Source organism: Polypterus senegalus, chromosome 3, assembly GCF_016835505.1.
Source record: "Polypterus senegalus isolate Bchr_013 chromosome 3, ASM1683550v1, whole genome shotgun sequence".
In the NCBI taxonomy this organism is placed as follows: Eukaryota; Metazoa; Chordata; class Cladistia; order Polypteriformes; family Polypteridae; genus Polypterus; species Polypterus senegalus.
The window spans coordinates 155,456,633-155,475,329 of record NC_053156.1 but is presented as its reverse complement, the minus strand read 5'-3'; positions in this window follow the sequence as shown (position 1 = coordinate 155,475,329).

Genomic DNA, 18,697 nt, shown 5'->3' with positions numbered 1-18,697 from the left:
AGGCAGCAAAAAATATGAAGCGTCTGATACATACAAGCATATTCATAAATCCAGCTACTGTGGAAACAAAGCACACGGTGGAAAAAGTCAATGTCCCGCTAAAGGAAGACAGTGTAAAAAAAACCCGTGCATGCAGTGTGTCAGGTCTCAGATAAAGAAGAAGACGAGCTGTTTATTGATGCAGTAAGAAACGAATCGATGAAAGAAACCTGTCATCTTTACAATGATTGACAAACACGGAATGTAACTTGAACACAACACATCCTACAAATACGAACCTGATTGAAAGAAATAATGATAATCAAATCCTTGATGACAGCAACACTCAGTAACACTCACAAAACAAATACTGTATATTGACAGTCATGTTACGTTATTTTTAAAATGTTCCCTTTTCTTTTTCATAGCTTTTTTAACACACTACTTTTCCGCTGCGATACAAGGGTATATATATATGTATATATATATCCCGATCTACATACTCGAATAATGGATACTTTATTCGCCATCAATGATTGTTTTGGTAAAGCCATACTCAGTGTATTCATTAGATGAACGGTAAAAAAGTAAGAGCGAGGGGAGGATGACTTATTGCGGCATGCAGGCTGTAGTGCGCATCAACTCCATCTGAATTGCACGATCACATTTGAAAAAAATATATCTTTTCAAGTTCTATTTAGTCCATATGTGTCAAACTCAAGGGCCGCAGGCCACATCTGGCCCGGCGTGTAATTATATCCGCCCGCGAGATCATTTTATATACTGTATTATTGTTATTAATGGCCTGGGTATATGAAGCGCTGGTAACACAATAAACTACAGATCCCATAATGCAGCGCTTCAGCTGCCTTGCCGAACACTTACGCGTTAATCAAGTCTAGCTTATGATGCTGCAAGTTATTGCGAAGCTAGCTCACACGATGCTGAAGAGAAAAGTTGATTCTGAAAATAGAGCCTTTAAAAACCGATGGGAGGCTGAGTATATGTTTACTGAACCCGTGTGTCTCATTTGTGGAGCTAATGTGGCTGTAATTACAGAATTTAATCTAAGATGGCACTATGAGACAAAACATCAGGGTAACCTGAAAGACCTGAATGCAATGCAGAAGATACAGAAAGCAGAAGAATTAAATAAGAATCTGACACTTCAGCGGACGTTTTACCCGTGCACAATCACAAAGTGATTTCAAGTGAAGCTGCTTTTATGGGAGACACAAATGCACTAGTGCAACTTGCCCCACTTTCCCTGTTGCCAACTAATGTTGAACCAAGTCGTCACTACGGTGTTCCCAAAATACGCACTTTGCTGATAAACTGAGCGCACTGAGTTTGCACGGCGCTTTGGTGACTTTGAAGAACAAAAAAAGTCCGTCTACATGCGGCTCGAACCTTGTGCATGTTTGGTAGCACATATCTGTGTGAGAAGCTCTTCTCAGTGATAAAGACTAACAAAACAGCACACAGGAGTCGCCTCACTGATGAGCACCTGCAATCCATCCTGAGAATCTCCACAACACAGAACCTCACAGCAAACAGAAACGAACCTGTTGCCAAAAAGATGCCAGGCGTCCAGCTCTAAAATGACATATGAGCAAAGACAACTGAATGATTTGATTTGTTATTGCTGAAAGGAACACATTTTATTTATATTCCAGGTTTTGTTATGCAGCATGTTCATATTTGAATTTGTATCATTTTGACAGGATATATTTTTATGGAGAGCAAAATCTTTTGGGATATTTAAAATCTAAGTTTATTTTGTATATAAAATTACATAAGAGTAAAGAAATTTGAATGTTTGTTCTTTTAACGTTTACTTTATTTTTAACTTGTATAATTTAGACAGGATATATTTTTAATGGAGAGCAAAATATTATAAGTTGTTTAAGGTTTGAGTTGATTTATTCAGGAATAATATTCCTGTCTGTTTTTACCATTCCTACCAAAGATATTTCTGTCGACTAAATAAAAATTCCTTCTATTTAAAATTTAAATAGAACTTAAACAAATACTATAGTTCATAATATCCACGCAGACTTGAACGTAAGAGTGGGAGTTATCCGTTGTAACAAGCAGCGTATGGCACTGATACGAAATAGCTGTGTGTGTACTGTATATGTAGATATGTATGTATATGTATATATATGTTTATATATGTGTGTGTGTATGTATATATATATATGTGTGTGTATATATGTGTGTGTATGTATGTATGTTTATGTGTGTGTGTGCAAATATATATATGTATTTATATATATATGTATTTATATATATATATATATATATATGACAGAAACACTCATTACTCACAACAGTGACAAAACAATTACATTGACAATCATGTTACGCTATTTTCAAAGTGTTTCCTTTTCTTTTTCATTGCTTCTTTAACACACTACTTCTCCAGTAAGCTGGTATTTTACTAGTATATATATATATATATATATATACATGAAAACATATCTTCATATATATATACATATATATACACACATATACTGTATATACACACATATATATATACACACACAAATTATATACGAGGTGTGGCAGAAAAGTAATGAGACTGGCAACACTTTATCAAGTTTATTAAGTTTTTCAGGAAGGCCTTCGAAACTTCGAAAACCAATGAAAACATCGAACGTGTGAACACTCTTGTGAGATGAGACCGTCGTTTAACATTAAGAATGTTGAGTGAACAATTAAATTTGAACAGATTTACCGTTCATCAAATTTTCACTGAACATTTGCACATGCGAAAGGTCTGTGCCAAAATGGTGCAGAAAAACCTAACAATTGAGCAGAAGGACAATCAAAAAAACGCATTCCTGTGGTTCACCAGCCCCCTTATTCACCTGACCTCAGTCCGTGTGACTTTTTCCTTTTTCCTAAACTCAAAGGACGTCATTTCGGGACTTTAGAAAACATCCAAAAGAGTGTAACGGACATGCTGAAGACCATACCGGTTGAAGACTTCCAGCGCTGCTACCAACAGTGGGAACAACGTCTCCATCAGTGTGTAGCTGCCCAGGGGAACTACTTTGAAGGGGATAACATTGATGTTTGAAAAAAATAAAAACTTTGGTAAATAAAAAATCAGTCTCATTACTTTTCTGCCACACCTTGGTATATATATGTATGTGTCTATATGTGTGTGTATAGCTGTGGTGACTGAGTGCAAGGGAAAAAAAAAATGTAGTGTATAGTTATTAAACAGTAAAACATTAACGTTTTAAGGAGTAAAGATACATTGAGCACCACTGCAGTGGTTTCAGGTAAGCTACATTTTAAAGACGGTAATCAGCAGCAATTAAAGAAAATTAGTTTTGTGTCCTCTGCAGTGTTAAGAGTATACGTGCAAAAGAAGTGCGAAGTGCCTTGCCGGCACAGCTATGTGCGCACGCCGGCTGCTTGACTTTAATAGTATTTTTCCAGGGCAGGAGACGCCACTTTTTGCAGACACGTTGACGTGATCAAAGTCTCCGTGCTCTTTGGAGGTCATTCATATATATATATATATATATATATATATATATATATATATATATATATATATATATATATATATATATATATATATATATATATATATATATATATAACTGATCACCCATTGGCCTCGCTCACTGAGTGCAAGGGAAAAAAATAAAATGTAGTCTATAAGTTATTAAAAGTAAAACATTAACGTTTTGTTCAGTTTCTTGCTACAGCAATTTTAACTCCGTTACAAAGTGATCCAAAGTCTCATTTATACCTCGTGTCTTCTCAGTAAACTTGTATCTCGTGAATACAGTCATTTGTCATAGGCATGACAAACGGCAGCGGGAGTGTGTCTATAAACTTAATGTAAACTTACGGTTCACGCCGTGCTTTGTTTCTGCAGTAGCTGCACTTATGAATATGCTTGTATGCATTACTTGGTTCATAATCTTTTTCTGCCTTCTCAATTGTGAAATGCCGCTTTTTATTCAGCGGTCTTTGGAGGTCTTCCTTGTTCTCTACGTACTTATGTAGGAGTCGTGATGACCCGACACGCAACTCCGCCCCCCATGGCCATCAAACTGAACTCCATTACAGTATATGGAGAAAAATACATTCCAGTTATGACCATTACGTATAGAATTTCGAAATGAAACCTGCCCAACTTTTGTAAGGAAGCTGTAAGAAATGAGCCTGCCAAATTTCAGCCTTCCACCCACACGGGAAGTTGGAGAATTAGTGATGAGTCAGTGAGTGAGTGAGGGCTTTGCCTTTTATTAGTATAGATTGGAGTCAAAATCATGAAATTCTATAAATATCCATCCATCCATTTTCTAACCCGCTGAATCCGAATTCAGCGTCACAGGGTTCCGCTGGAGCCAATCCCAGCCAACACAGGGCACAAGGCAGGACCCAGTCCTGGAAAGGGTGCCAACCCACCGCAGGACACACACACACACTAGGGCCAATTTAGAATCACCAATCCACCTAACCTGCATGTCTTTGGACTGTGGGAGGAAACCGGAGCAAACTCACACAGACACGAGGAGAACATGCAAACTCCACGCAGGGAGGACCCGGGATGTGATCCCAGGTCTCCTAACTGCGAGGCAGCAGCGTTACCACTGTGCCACCGTGCCGCCCATTCTATAAATATGTAAAAGAAAACTTAATTATTATTTAACAAAGTAAAAATCATGAAATGAGAATAAAATATTTACTCTATTACCTGTTAAACTGAGATCCACTATGCTTGATGAGTATTTATATAAGACTAAATAAACGATCCATTCATTTTAACTGACAAGAAAGAAAGATATACATGTATGCGATCTAGGGTGCTTAGATGTTGAGTCTTCAGGTGACAGGCATGTGCTGTCACTCATCATCCAAGTGATATTCAGACAAATAAAGATCAAAAGTGATTTTTGAACTCAAAGAAGGAGTAATTATGAGCTCTGCCTATAGCCTTTCCTCTTGCCTACATTTTGTTCTGGGCCTCTCCTGTCCTGTCAATATTCATTTTGCTTCATCTAGTCACATAACGGAGACACAGTGGAAATAAAAGAGGGGTCCAAACTATTCATCTTCACTCTAAAACTTTGCAATCTACCTAATTTTTGACTTTGCGTAACCAACAGAGAGGTATAATCATTTGAATTTCAACACAACAACAGGAGGGAGAACAGCTTGTGGTACTATGGTGACATTCAGTAAAATGACTTTAACATCCATATTGGTCAGACATACACCTTCCAGCAATGTATGGTGTGCTTTAAAGTTGAAGCACTGCCACATATTTTGCTCAGTGTTTCTTTATGTTACCTGTGCTGTTGTTTTGTTTTGGCATCCTGATGCTGTTTGATAAAGGAGAATATTGCTTGTTTTAGAAATTCCGGACAATGAGGCATCACCTAACAATGCCCCTATAAGTGTTATTGTTCCAAGTCAGATTTTGAAGGTTGTCATGGACTTTAATTTTGGCGACACTGGGAGCCCTTTAAAGGGGTCTCAGAGACGCAACAAAAAAGATGAACTAATAACAACTTCAGAAGCAAACTTTAACAATATCCAATTAGTGTACCCAGATGGTATATACACTTGCCCAGATTTAATAATCTAATGTTGTTACTAGGTGGTTGCCCAAGTTCTCTGTCTTCCTGGATGCTGCATGATATCAGTACATTGGGTGATCTTTTTGGTTATTCTGCCTTGGTTATTCTAAAATCTTCAGATTGCTTTGACATTTCCTTCTTCACCCTTTTTCTACTATTTGCAGCTTTCTTCAGCACTTAGGGCCTATGGTCTCTGCCTTACATCTTCTTTACCCTATGACCATATCTTTTCTCTTATTAGCTTTTTCTCCACTCAGAGAGGCTGTCTTACTTTTCTATTCATTGTTATGTAAGACTTTCCTTAAACCTCTACCTCTTATCTCTTAATAGTCTCTCCTATTTCCAAAATATCAAAGTTTCATCTAGAAACCTCAACCATTAATTTAATCAGTTTAAATTTGTTAATAGGTTGTATCTTACCTCTTGTAAGCTATTTTTAATCAACTTTAGTTAAGATCCCTTTTGTCACTTTTGCCCATATGATATCACAGGTATATTTATGCACATGTATTGGTTTTGTCCTCCTGTGCAGACTTTCTGATTTTAAATATCCTGTTCTCTTTCTTCAATGCTGTCAGTTCCTGTCCCCCTTTTTGCTACATATTCTTATACTCTGAAACCTTTCAGGCCTCTCTGTCTGTGCATCTGCATGAATTTTTATGATTGGGCAAAGTAGCTGCTACACTTCTTGCTTCTAGATGGAAGACCCAAGACCTGATTATGATGACTGTCTACCTTTTATAATTAGATTTTTTGGAGCTGTCTGTATCACAAGTTCATGGAGCATTCAGTATCTCTATTCATGATTGGGATTCTGCTGCTTCCAAACTTAAATATTTCATGAGCGGAGACTAGTGATGCAGTTACTCCCTTGATTGGTTGTAGTGACATTGCTGGTTGGCAGTTCTTCAGTTCCTGGCAGTATGGCACCGGACATGGAACAGTTTGAGGAGTAATAGATGTATGGGTTCTTGTTCTCTAATGTTGATTTCATTTTAATTTTATTAATAAAAATTGATCACAAAACAATATTCATTATATTGAGCAGCAACTACAACTAGCTGACAAAAAGACTACGGAATCACCAGTGGAGAGGTTCACACTGAAAGACATGGCACCTCAGGCTTAGTGTCAGGCAAGCAGCTCAAACAGCTGTAGATGAAGATGTACGATAGTAAGACTGAATCACTTATATATGCCAGGGATATTCCACACATAATGCTTTACTAGGTTGTATACATTCCACCTGTTGTGTCTAAATTGGACATTTTCTTTTGTTTGGACTATCTTAACTGTTGATTATATGTAATTTTGTGAAAGTAACTGGATTTATAGCAATTTGTGTTTGCATAGATCTGTAAAGAGATTTGGAGGGAGACTGTTCAATGTCCATTGTCTGCATATTTTGGTTTATGTTTCTTATTCATAATACATTATAACTGTTTAGACCAGGGGTGCCCAATACATCAACCGCGATCGACCGGTAGATTGGAAAGGTAGTGCAGGTAGATCGCGTTGCATTCAAAAAAAATTTTTTTAAACGTTAGTCTACAGTATATATCCTCTCTATGGCATTTGCCACTTGATTGACATACAGGACGGCCAGTCTGAGATCTCTTTTCTTCTAACACACAGGTCATCCCGCACGCATGATCAAACGCACGAGCTACTGCAGAATTTCGGCTATCTAAGTGATCTAGTTAGCCTTCCAAATTTATATCGACTAAAGAGGGGATTTAAAAAAAAATTTGTTTGGGGAGGGTATGGGCTGGATATGGAATTGGAAGAGGATTTTTTTCTCTCACAATGTCACAATCGAAGTGCATTTGTCTGATCTGTCAATCTATCATTGCTATTCCAAAGAAGGAAAATTTGGAAAGGCACTTTCGAACTGTTCATAAAAACTATGAAACTGACTTCCTTCCGAAAAGCGATCTGAGAAAGAGAAAGGAGAGGGAACTAAAATCGCAGTTAATCGGACAGCCGACATTTTTCACTCGGCTGAATTCAAAAGCAAAGGCAGCCACACCGAAGCATCATTCCAGATGAGTCACTCGATCATTAAGCATAAGAAGTCCTTTCAAGATGGAGAGATGATAAAAGAATAAAAGAAGCCTTCGCTGAGACAGATGGCTAGGGAGAAGTTCCTGCTGAGATTTCAAGACCCCTGGCTGGAAAAAAAGGAGTTTCTCCTTGTCATTAAACATGTAGAATACAAGCAACTTAATAACGATCAATGGCCACTAGGCATTTTTTTTCCGATCTGACCAACATGTTGAATGAGCTTAATTTACAGCTGCAAGGAAAAGAGAACTTCATGGTCAATATGATTAGCTCAGTTAATGCTTTCAAAAAAAAATGCAGCATCTGTCCTCAAAGCTGCAGCGCCTTGATTTGGGGAACATCCAAAACCTTGCGTCAGAGCTGGAGACGCAATAGAAGGCGTGTGCACAACTTGACAGCATCCGCTACACAGAGCATATTGAAAATTGCCTGTCAGACTTTGACAGAACGGTTTCAAGACTCAGCTTTACTTGAGCCAATTGCTACATTTAAGTGCTATCCATTTAGGGAAGATGTTGAGGGTGATTCACCCGCATCAAAAATTGCAACACTGTTTCAGCTAAAATTCCTTTACAGTGGAGGATGAGATTTTGACACAACAAGATGACATTCAGCTGAAGTCTGGGGCACTTGGACAGTAAGTAAGTGCCCAAACATGAGGAACCGTGCTACCTCCTTAACTGCATTATTCGGCTCTACTTATTTATGCGAGGCAGCCTTTTCCCACATGAAGATTATTAAATCCAAATACTGTAGTAACCATAAATGTATTAAATTGTTATTGTGCCATAAAGGTTATTCAGTTATGCAAGGTATGACAACATATATTTTATGTATAAAGTATTTTCAGTATATATATATATATATATATATATATATATATATATATATATATATATATATATATATATATATATATATATATATATATATAATTTTTAATGTAGGTAGATCATTTTGACCTGGTCATTTTAAAAGTAGCTTGCAAGCCAAAAAAGTGTGGGCACCCCTGGTTTAGACTACAGTATATTCAGTTCCTTTGTTTGCTTGGTACGTATACATTAGTTAATGGGATTTGTGTTAAGGGGCTGGGGGAGTCAGGGATGAATTATATTAAAGGTGTTGGTCTTTTGTTACTCCCATTTAGTTAGGTTGGTGAATTGTAGCAGATAATCTTTCATAGGTGGCATTAGTTACATTGCTGTAATTCACATTATGGATGATGGTGGATGCTTAATGAACCACTTGTTTTCTTCCACCTTTCATTATGTATAATGGGATTGTGGTGGATGTTATATTTGGCTGTTTTATTAATCTGCTTCTGCATGATTGTTTGCATTGTGTTTATTTTAATAGTACTTTGTAGAGCACTTTGGCACAACCTCTGTTGTTTTAAATGTGCTTTTATAAATAAATAATCTAATCTAATCTAACCAAGGACTGACCACATGGATGACGATAAGTTAGGTCGACAAGAATCTAGAAAAGTGACTGAGTCTGCAGTATTTTTTACACTGGTGACTTTGGTCTTTATAATTCAGAGTTTTTATCATATATGTTGCTTAATGGATTTGACCATCCTGGAATTTTCCCAGATGAAGTTGAAACTGTTGCCATGGTTAGGAGGTTCTGTAATTTGAATTGATTTTTTTTAACAGCAAACATTTCCAAATAACAAAAACCAAACAATCTTGATAAAACTCCAAGTGAATGAAATGATAAAAGATAAACACTAATATTTAATGCCTATCAATTGGAAGGATTTCAATTATGAAGCTTCATCAACTATGGCAACAGTAAAACCCATAAATAATACTGCCTTTTTAAAATAATTGTAAGAAATAGAAAGTGCCATCAGTAAGAAAGAAACTAAATGGGGATTAATAGAACTGAAAAGCAAATTGAAAGACTGTAGACTAAGTAGCAAAAACTTTAGGATAGATAAGAGATAAGAAGTCGCAAAATAGTTTAGAAACCAGACCCATCAAGTGACACTTCCTACAAGAATTGTGATAAATGGAAGGATGACTGGAATCCCAAAGAAAAGTTTGGGTGCTAACATGGCTACCCCATTTAATGCAGTTGTCCAAAAAAAAACTGAACATAAGCAAGCACTTGATCAGAAATCAGTCGTCGTAAGTGCCATCTTAGCCATCTAGGCTCAGTAGCATTAGAGGCTCATCTGTGTGGGTCATTCACGGGGAGTTGCATCATGTGGAGAAAAAGAGGCGACATGGTTAGTGACTGCGCCCTCCCCTGGGGTGATATTACGCACAACAACAACATTTATTTGTATAGCATGTTTTCATACAAACAATGTAGCTTAAAGTGCTTTACAAAATTAAATAAAAATATAAACAAACAAGATTAGGCAATAATATTGTACAGTATGTAGCAAAGAAAAAGGTAAGGTCAAATGGCTAGGAAGACAGAAAAAAAATACCTCCAGTTAGACTGGAAAAAAAAAATCTGCAGGGGTTCCAAAGCCAAAACATCACCCAAACCCCACTGGCCATTCTACCTAACAAAGATGTTCTAAATCAGTCTTTATGGTTTTCAGGCTTCACATGGAAGAAACTGATGATGAAATAATTAGAGTCCTTAATGGTGATAGAGTCCAGATGGCGGGCACCATTAGTTTTAAGAGTTAATTGTAACTGGAGTAGGAAAAGTAAAGTGAGAAAGTAAAAATGCAGCAGTAGCTCCTAAAATGTGCACAATTGCACAATTCAGTGTCATGAAATTATCTCTGGAAGAACGAATGTCTTGGAGAGGCCATGAAAGTTACTTAAAAGGTTAAACTCCAATCAGGAGAGATGGTTTTAGGAGAGAAGTTAACTGTTTGAACCATCTTGTTTTGAAACCAAGACACCACTCACCAGAAGTGTCGGGCAAATTGTAATAGAATGTTAAAATGAATGAATGAATGAAAATTATTTTACAGAAAGATCACACAATATATTATTATGGAATTTAAATTAGCTAACAATAGGCACACAATTAAGAAAATGTAGGAGGATTAAACCCTGATAAAAAGGGAATTATACAAAACCTTGGTGATAAAAGTTCTGAATCAGAGAAAGAGAGGCCAAAAGCATCTTTAGAACAAATAAGAATGCTAACCATCCTTAACCAAGGTTTTCTACAGTTCTAAATGAATTTGTAGAGTATGGACTTGATGGAGGGGGGAGGATAATTGAACTGACAAAATACAAGTGAAGTAAAATATTTATTTTAGACAGATGTCTTTATTGTCATTATATTTGCATACAACAAAATTGGGTGTGACATCTCTCATAAAATCAACAATATCGTATATCAAAGGGAAATAGCTCACATTTAGATTCGATAAACTTTATTAATCCAATGGGGAAATTCAAATGCATACAGCAGCATAAGCATAAAAAACAAGAATACAGACACACATGACAGGTAATACATGGAAGCTCTGTGAAAAATTTATTTTTCAGTCTGTTTGTGCAGGATCAGATCACCCTATACCACCTACCAGATGGTCGCAGGTCAAACAGAGAATATGTAAGGTGTATTGTGTCTCTTCTGATGCCATTAGCCTTCTTCTTCAGTCAGCTATTGTAGACATTGTCCAGAATCAGGAGGCCAGTTCTGATGATCCACTGAGCCACATTCACCTGTGCAGCTATTGTACCACACATCGCTCAGTGGGAGAGGATCCTTTTAGTGGTGCTGTGGTAAATGTTTACCAGGAGTTGTTGAGGTAGGTGAGCCTGTTTCAGTTTACTAAGGAAACAGAAACGTGGGATCTTTTCCACCTGGTCAGAGGTGCTAAGGGACCATGTCAGCTGTTTTCTTATGTAAACTTGAGGTTCTACACCCATTCCAGTACGTAAATGTGAAGAGGGAGGCAATCTTAAGTGATTCTGAGAGATTTTGATACCTGCAGTGTGAACAGGGATAATCAGAAAAAGTAGAGACCTGGAAAGTACTGAATTTTTGACTTACCAGATCATTATGTGAGACTTAGAGGGTTAAAGCATGCTGAATGACGTGAAGACATCTATAAAAGAGTATCTAAACAGAATAGATGGTGAGATGAACCTTAAATTGTGCTGCTGTAAGGAGTGACAAAAATGTGTTAATACTTTTCACTTACTCAAGTTATTGTCCTTTCCACTAAAGTTGTCCTAGAACCAATCCAATGTGTGTTGCAGGGAGTCAATGTTAACATTATCATAACAATACTGGAACATGCTTCTCATCCACTGCCAGCCTGAAGACAAATTTTGTCCAAATAGTAAGTGTGGCTGACTGAGTGATTTTAGAATTGCATGTCATAAAGAGAGAGAATAGCTGAGTTTAATAAAATGACTGACAAATAGAAAACAATTGTAATAGTGATGTTCTAAAATAATGGATTGAGTAGATTGCTTTTCCAATTGAGTCACAAAAAATACAGATATATATGCTTGTATATCACCTCAATTTCCAGTTAGATTAGGGAGTGGATTTAATATCCTGTCAATAATCCTGTTGCTATCACCTTTGATAATGTGAGATGAAACAGATTTGTGCATGAATGGAAATAAACTGTTTTAACTGTTTCTTCAGTAAATTTGGTTATTTTATACAGCTATCAAAGACACTTATCATGAATGAAAGCAGATTTCAGATTTGTTCCTCTTAAAATACAAAAAAGAAAGGCTGTATATGCACTCACTCACTGAAGTGACCGGCATTAAGTCCCGTTATAAGCAGTGTAATAGATGGCATACATGGGCTGGCATTCTGGCCGGATGGAAAAGGAATTCATACCCAGCCGTGGAAGGACTGGGAGAGAAAACGACATAACATATGAGTGCTTTCTGCCCCAATACACTAGGTGGCAGAATACCAGGGATTCAGTACCCTGTAGGCTTCCAACAGAGCATGCTGGGAATTGGAGTCCCGGAGTGCAGCCCTGTTGGTTTCCATGGGTGCCGCCCGGGGGCACTGCAGGGATATATAATCCCTGTTTTCTTGGACTTCTGTCTGACCTGGAAGTACTTCCTACGATCAATGCCCTGGTGCCATAAGTACTCCCTGATCTCAGATAAAAGGAGCCGCTCTGCAGCATCCAGGTTAGTTGTAGTCAGGTGGAGAAGGACAAAGCTCACCAGGAGGAGTGTAATGAGAAGGAAAAGAGAGAAGAAGAAGGTAATGATTTTGATTATTAGTATGAAGATGCCTTTTGTGGAGGTACATTATTATAATAAATCTTTTATTTCTGCCTGGCACTTGTGTCAGTACAGTTGTGTTTTGGTTTTGGGGTACTGCAATACCCCCCAGATAACAACCTGTTAGGCACTGCATGCTTCATTAAGATAACCAATAAACATGGACAAGTTCCTCAAATGTCCTGTAGCATAAACTAGATCCAACTCTTTCTCCCAACTCCCATATCAACCTCACAAGATTAATGCTGATAATTTGAGCCAAACTGGAATGTTAAAAGTACATGCATCTCAGATTTTCCAAGCTTTAGGTTTACTTCTAATGAATGGTAGAAAACAATGGCGATTATGCATTATATGGGGCCTGGTGCTACTACATGAAAACGTAAAGTCTTCCAAACTATAAAGGTATTTGGAAACAAAGCTTTCTACTTACAGAAGTAAACTGTTCGACTTTTGTAAACGAAAAAGGGAAAATCTTGAGGCTTGCGAAAAGACACTCTGGCAAAATTGTGCAAAGGGCCAGCAGGCACTCTAGCTATTCTCTCATTGCACATCAAATTGCCAAAAACTAGAAAGTGCTCACAATTGTAGAACCCCTCGTCTTGCTTTGTGCCATAGGTATATACACAGGAATTTTAGACTGCCGGCAGTAAATTATTCCTCTCTGTACTCTCTTTCTTTGCCAATGATTTTGACAAATTTGTTAAAATCACACAAGTCCAGGTTACCTTATAAAAAGACAAATGGGCTCTAAATTTGATTCAGTAATAAACACCCACGTGTGAAGTTTTTGTGAACACCTGCGTATTTCATGTATTATGTTGTATACTGTATGTAAATACTGAATATGTATTTACTGTTATTTGTTAATGTGTTCCATTCAGGTGAACATTTTGGTTACTTTTCCATCCTGGCTGAAATGCCAAAAAGGTTAAGAATCACTGTTTTAGAGAAAACTCAAGGAAACAATTCAAAATAATGCAAATTCCACGCAAGCATGGCCTGGCTGGCATTTAAAGCCAGCCTCCTGTGATTAGACAGGAGTCCCCGTGGACTATGATGTTTGTTGATGACATTGTGATATGTAGCGAAAGTAGGGAGCAGGTTGAAGAGACCATCTGGAGAGGTGGAGATATGCTCTAGAGAGGAGAGGAATGGTCAGTAGGAATAAGACAGAACACATGTGTGTGAATGAGAGGAAGGTCAGTGGAATGGTGTGAATGCAGGGAGTAGATATGGCAAAAGTGGATGAGTTTAAATACGTGGGATCAACAGTACGGGGTGTAAAAAGATAGCCCCACCACAGAGAAACACGACACCAATGTCCACAACACACATGTTTATTTACACTTATTTACAAACTGGTTCCACCAACTCACACACGATTACTCAGTCCTCTTCCTCTCTTAGGCCGCCTCCACTGCTCTCTTGCAATCTCTGCCTCCTCCCAACTCTGGCTCCTCGAATGGAGTGAGGCGGCCCCTTTTATAATGCTCCAGGTACTCTGAGATGGTCTTCCAGCAACACTTCCTGGTGTGGCGGAAGTGCTGTCCTCCAGGGCTTGGGAATCATCCAGGTGCCCACTGGGAGTGGCCATGGACCCCCACAGGGTTGAGCGTCCCAGCTCTGTATCTGTGGTCCTTGATGGAAATCAGGGTAGCTGCCCTCTTGCTCCCAGGGGAGATATTGCCCCTCTCCCGGTCCTTTCCTGCTCCAGGCTGTCCCGGTGGGGCAAAGTCCCTGGTTGTCTGCCACAGGGGAATTGTGTAAGAGAGGTGAAAAAGAGAGTGCAGGCAGGGTGGAATGGGTGGAGAAGATGGCCTAAGAGAAGGTTTATGGATATGGTGAGGGAGAACATGCAGGTGATGGGTATGATAGAGAAAGATGCACAGGATAGGAAGATATGGAACAAGATGGTCCACTGTGGCAAACCCTAACGGAGTAGCCAAAAGAAGAAGAAGATAAGCAATGTTTTAAGTATCAAAAACATACATATAAGCCAATTATAAAAATATTATCACAAATGCACGTGTAAGGACCACCTTGCTTGCTCTGTTCAGGTATGCGGTACCACCCTGGAGCGAAAGGGGAAGCTGTCACTATCTGTCTTATGAAAACCAACTGACTATGACACATCATCTCTGCAAGCCCTGTCCCTTCCTGACCAGAGCATATAAAACTGGCCATCCCTGCTAGGTGGCATCTCAGTTGTGATCCAAACTATATATAGAATGGAGTTAAGAGCTAGAACCCTCCTTTTACTACAAGCAATATTTTGTGTTTTGGAGCCCCTGTGTGCCCCTTGATTTTCTTAACACTAGAAACTTTCAGTTACAGCAATTAAATGGGGAGGCCTGGCTGGTATCCCAACTATTTATGGTATTTATGGGTGCAAAGCACTCTGATCCACAGTATGATTAAGGAGAAGTTTTTGTTTTTTAAACATCATAGTTTTATGTCCTTATCCTCTTATGCAGTTTTGCATCTGGGCGTTCCCCTGCTTTTTCTATCCTTAGTCCTCAGCATTTCCAGCATTAATAGACATTAGAAACATTAGTAGGCCTATTCTCTTACCTATATTTTTAAATTTATTGAATGGTATCTTAATAACAAAAAGTATTCATTTCCATCAAAAACGTGAATATTTCTGTGTGTCCAGATGTTTGACTGGCTGTGTAGTCACTAACATTCTGCCTTTGAATGGAGAAGGACAGAAATGAAGCCTGATGTCACCTCCATTCTGAATTCAAGCTGTACCCTTTCTCATCTGCTCCTACAAAAGTAACACCTCCAATGGAATGGGGTGTTCAGCTCATAAACATGAGCATCAGCATTACAGAGAGAAACCCACCTAATGTTAGGAAGACAACAAACCTTCCTTTTTTGGTATGTTTTTTTCTTGCCTTGTTTTGTTTTTAAACTGAGGATTCCAACACTCCTCACATCTATCTCTCTCTATTTACAGCTGCTAAACAATCCAGTGAGAAAAAAGCAACTGGCAATACCAAAAATCTCAAGTTTTGTTCAAATAAACATTAAATGAGCATTTAAATAAGAAAAGCTAAATTTTCTTTTTATGCATGAAAATTTAACAATGGGGTGGTAACTTTGCAATCTTTTTGCTTATCTTTTACCTACTGTATGTTTAGCTTCTGCGTTAGTGTGAAAATGGGTAAATGAATATGAGCTTAGGTTATTTATTGTTATTTTTTTTTCTTTATTCATGGAACAGAGCAGGGGAAACAACTAACCACTGATAACAAACATCTGAACACAGACCGTTTTACCTAAAGACTTATCAAAAAAGTAAACACTAATGAAATCCGTAAGATTACAGTCAGTTTGGTCATTTTGTACTTTGAATAGCACCTTTCACAATAAGTACTGTCACAAAGCAAATAAGAATTACATTTTTGTAGAAGACTCAAGGCATCAAATAAAAGTTGTTATACAAAGCTAAGAAGTCCCAGAATTTGATAGTATTATCTACTATGTAACACCCACTACAATGAACATAAAGCTTAAATTGAAGATTTCAAGAGAAAAGTGAGCAGCTTACTGTACTCAAATAAGTCACCTTATGGGTTTAGAGTTGGCAGGGATGTGGTCAGAGAAAAGGAAGCAAAACAAAGTAGAGCTGATAAGAACTTCCAGATAAGGCAGTGAAGCACTTCACTATTTTTGTGGTTATTTTCAAAATGTCCCAAATACAGCACATGAGCTGTCTGTGACATATTGGCTGCTGTTTCCAAAGAATGCTCTAGGAAATATCCTTGTGATGTCAACAACCAAAACTTATCTTGATGTCCCACACCTGCAGTTTAATTCTAATTGATTTTAAACTGAGAGACCAGTAATTTAAGCACTGCACCACCTTGCATCTGTACTCAGTGGTGTCCTGGGTGGCACATTTTTAGGAGCAGGATTATTGGCCAAAAGGCTCAGTACAATTTGTGTGTAAGCAGCAAGATTCAGAAAAATATCACTCATGAATGAAAAAAAATTAATTCTCTGATTTTTATCCACAAATGCTTCAAAAATAATCTTCAGACTGTCCTTCTGTGACGACATCAGACACAGTCGTTGAAATTTATGAGGCAATAACAATAAACATAAACATTACACTGATATTAATTTCTAGGAAGATAAACAACTAATTTATAATTTAATTTTGTTATCAATCTGAACGGTTTCTTGCTCTGCGCTGAAAACATCCCCACCTATCACTTGTACACTACACTGGTTCTGGTTTTCACAGCGTAATCATATTAAACTAATAATTAGAACATGTCTTATCAGTGCGTCTATACTTTTCTCTGTATGATTATTATGGTTGTAATACACACTTCTCAAAGAACTGGAACCAAGTTAACATTCATATTCAACCTGGCTGGGACGTCCAAAGAAGAGAAGGATGGGGGAAGGCAGCTACTGTGGGACACTGCCTCCCCCAAGACACCAGATGGCAAGTTCCATGCAGCATAGTGGTGCCCCAGATTTGCGCAGAGCACCAAGGGATTTGGAGTTCGGCTTCTAAGCCCTGCTGGATAACGTGGGTGCCGCCAGAAGATGCTGCCAGGGGACCTGGGGACTCGTATCTTTTCCATACCCCGTACTTCCGGGCTGAAGAAGAAAACAAGTTCACCATCTGATCTGAAAGTGCTGGCAAGTCATATGAATGTTAGAGGAGAAGCACTTCCGGGTCAAGGACTATATAAAAGACTGCTGGAGACCCATCTAGCGTGCTGGAGTTGGGAAGCAATAGGACAAGAGCTTGCTGGGAGGAGGAATGGAGGAGAGATTTGTGTACTTTATTGTAATTATTGTTATTATTATTGTTACTTGCCAGTTTATGGTGGCTGAGGTGCTTTTGGGCACTAAATTAAGCAGAGTATAGCATCATGTCAATGAAACTTTAGGGATATTGATCTGGTCAGTTAAGTAGCAGAGGGGGTTGCTAGTCAGTTTCAGTTGCTTTGGTGAAATTAACAACAGGTGCACTAGAGGGGCAGCAATGAGATGACCCCCGAAACAGGAATGGTTTACAGATGGAGGCCACTGACATTTTTGCCTCCTCATCTTTTCTGACTGTTTTTTCACTAGTTTTGCATTTGGCTACAGTCAGTGTCACTACTGGTAGCATGAGGCGATACCTGGACCCTAGAGAGGTTGCACAGGTAGTCCAATTTCTCCAGGATGACACATCAATATGTGTCATTGCCAGAAGGTTTGCTGTGTCTCCCAGCATAGTCTCAAGGGCATGGAGGAGTTTCCAGGAGACAGGCAGTTACTCTAGGAGAGCTGGACAGGACCGTAGAAGGTCCTTAACCCATCAGCAGGACCGGTATCTGCTCCTTTGGGCAAGGAGGAACAGGATGAGCACTGCCAGAGCCCTACAAAATGACCTCCATCAGGCCACTGGTGTGATTGTTTCTGACCAAACAATCAGAAACATACTTCATGAGGGTGGCCTAATGGCCCTACGTTCCCTAGTGGGCCCTCTGCTCACTGCCCGGCACCATGGAGCTCGATTGGCATTTGCCATAGAATACCACAATTGGCAGGTCCACCAATGGCACCCTGTGTTTTTCACAGATGAGAGCAGGTTTACCCTGAGCACATATGACAGACGTGAAAGGGTCGGGAGAAGCCATTGAGAATGTTATGCTGACTGTAACATCGTTCTGCATGACCGGTCTGATGGTAGGTCAGTGATGGTTTGGGAAAGCATATCCATGAAGAGACAAACAAACCTCTACAGGCTAGACAACGGCACCTTGACTGCCATTAGGTATCGGGATGAAATCCTTTGAGCCATTGTCAGACCCTATGCTGGTGCAGTGGGTC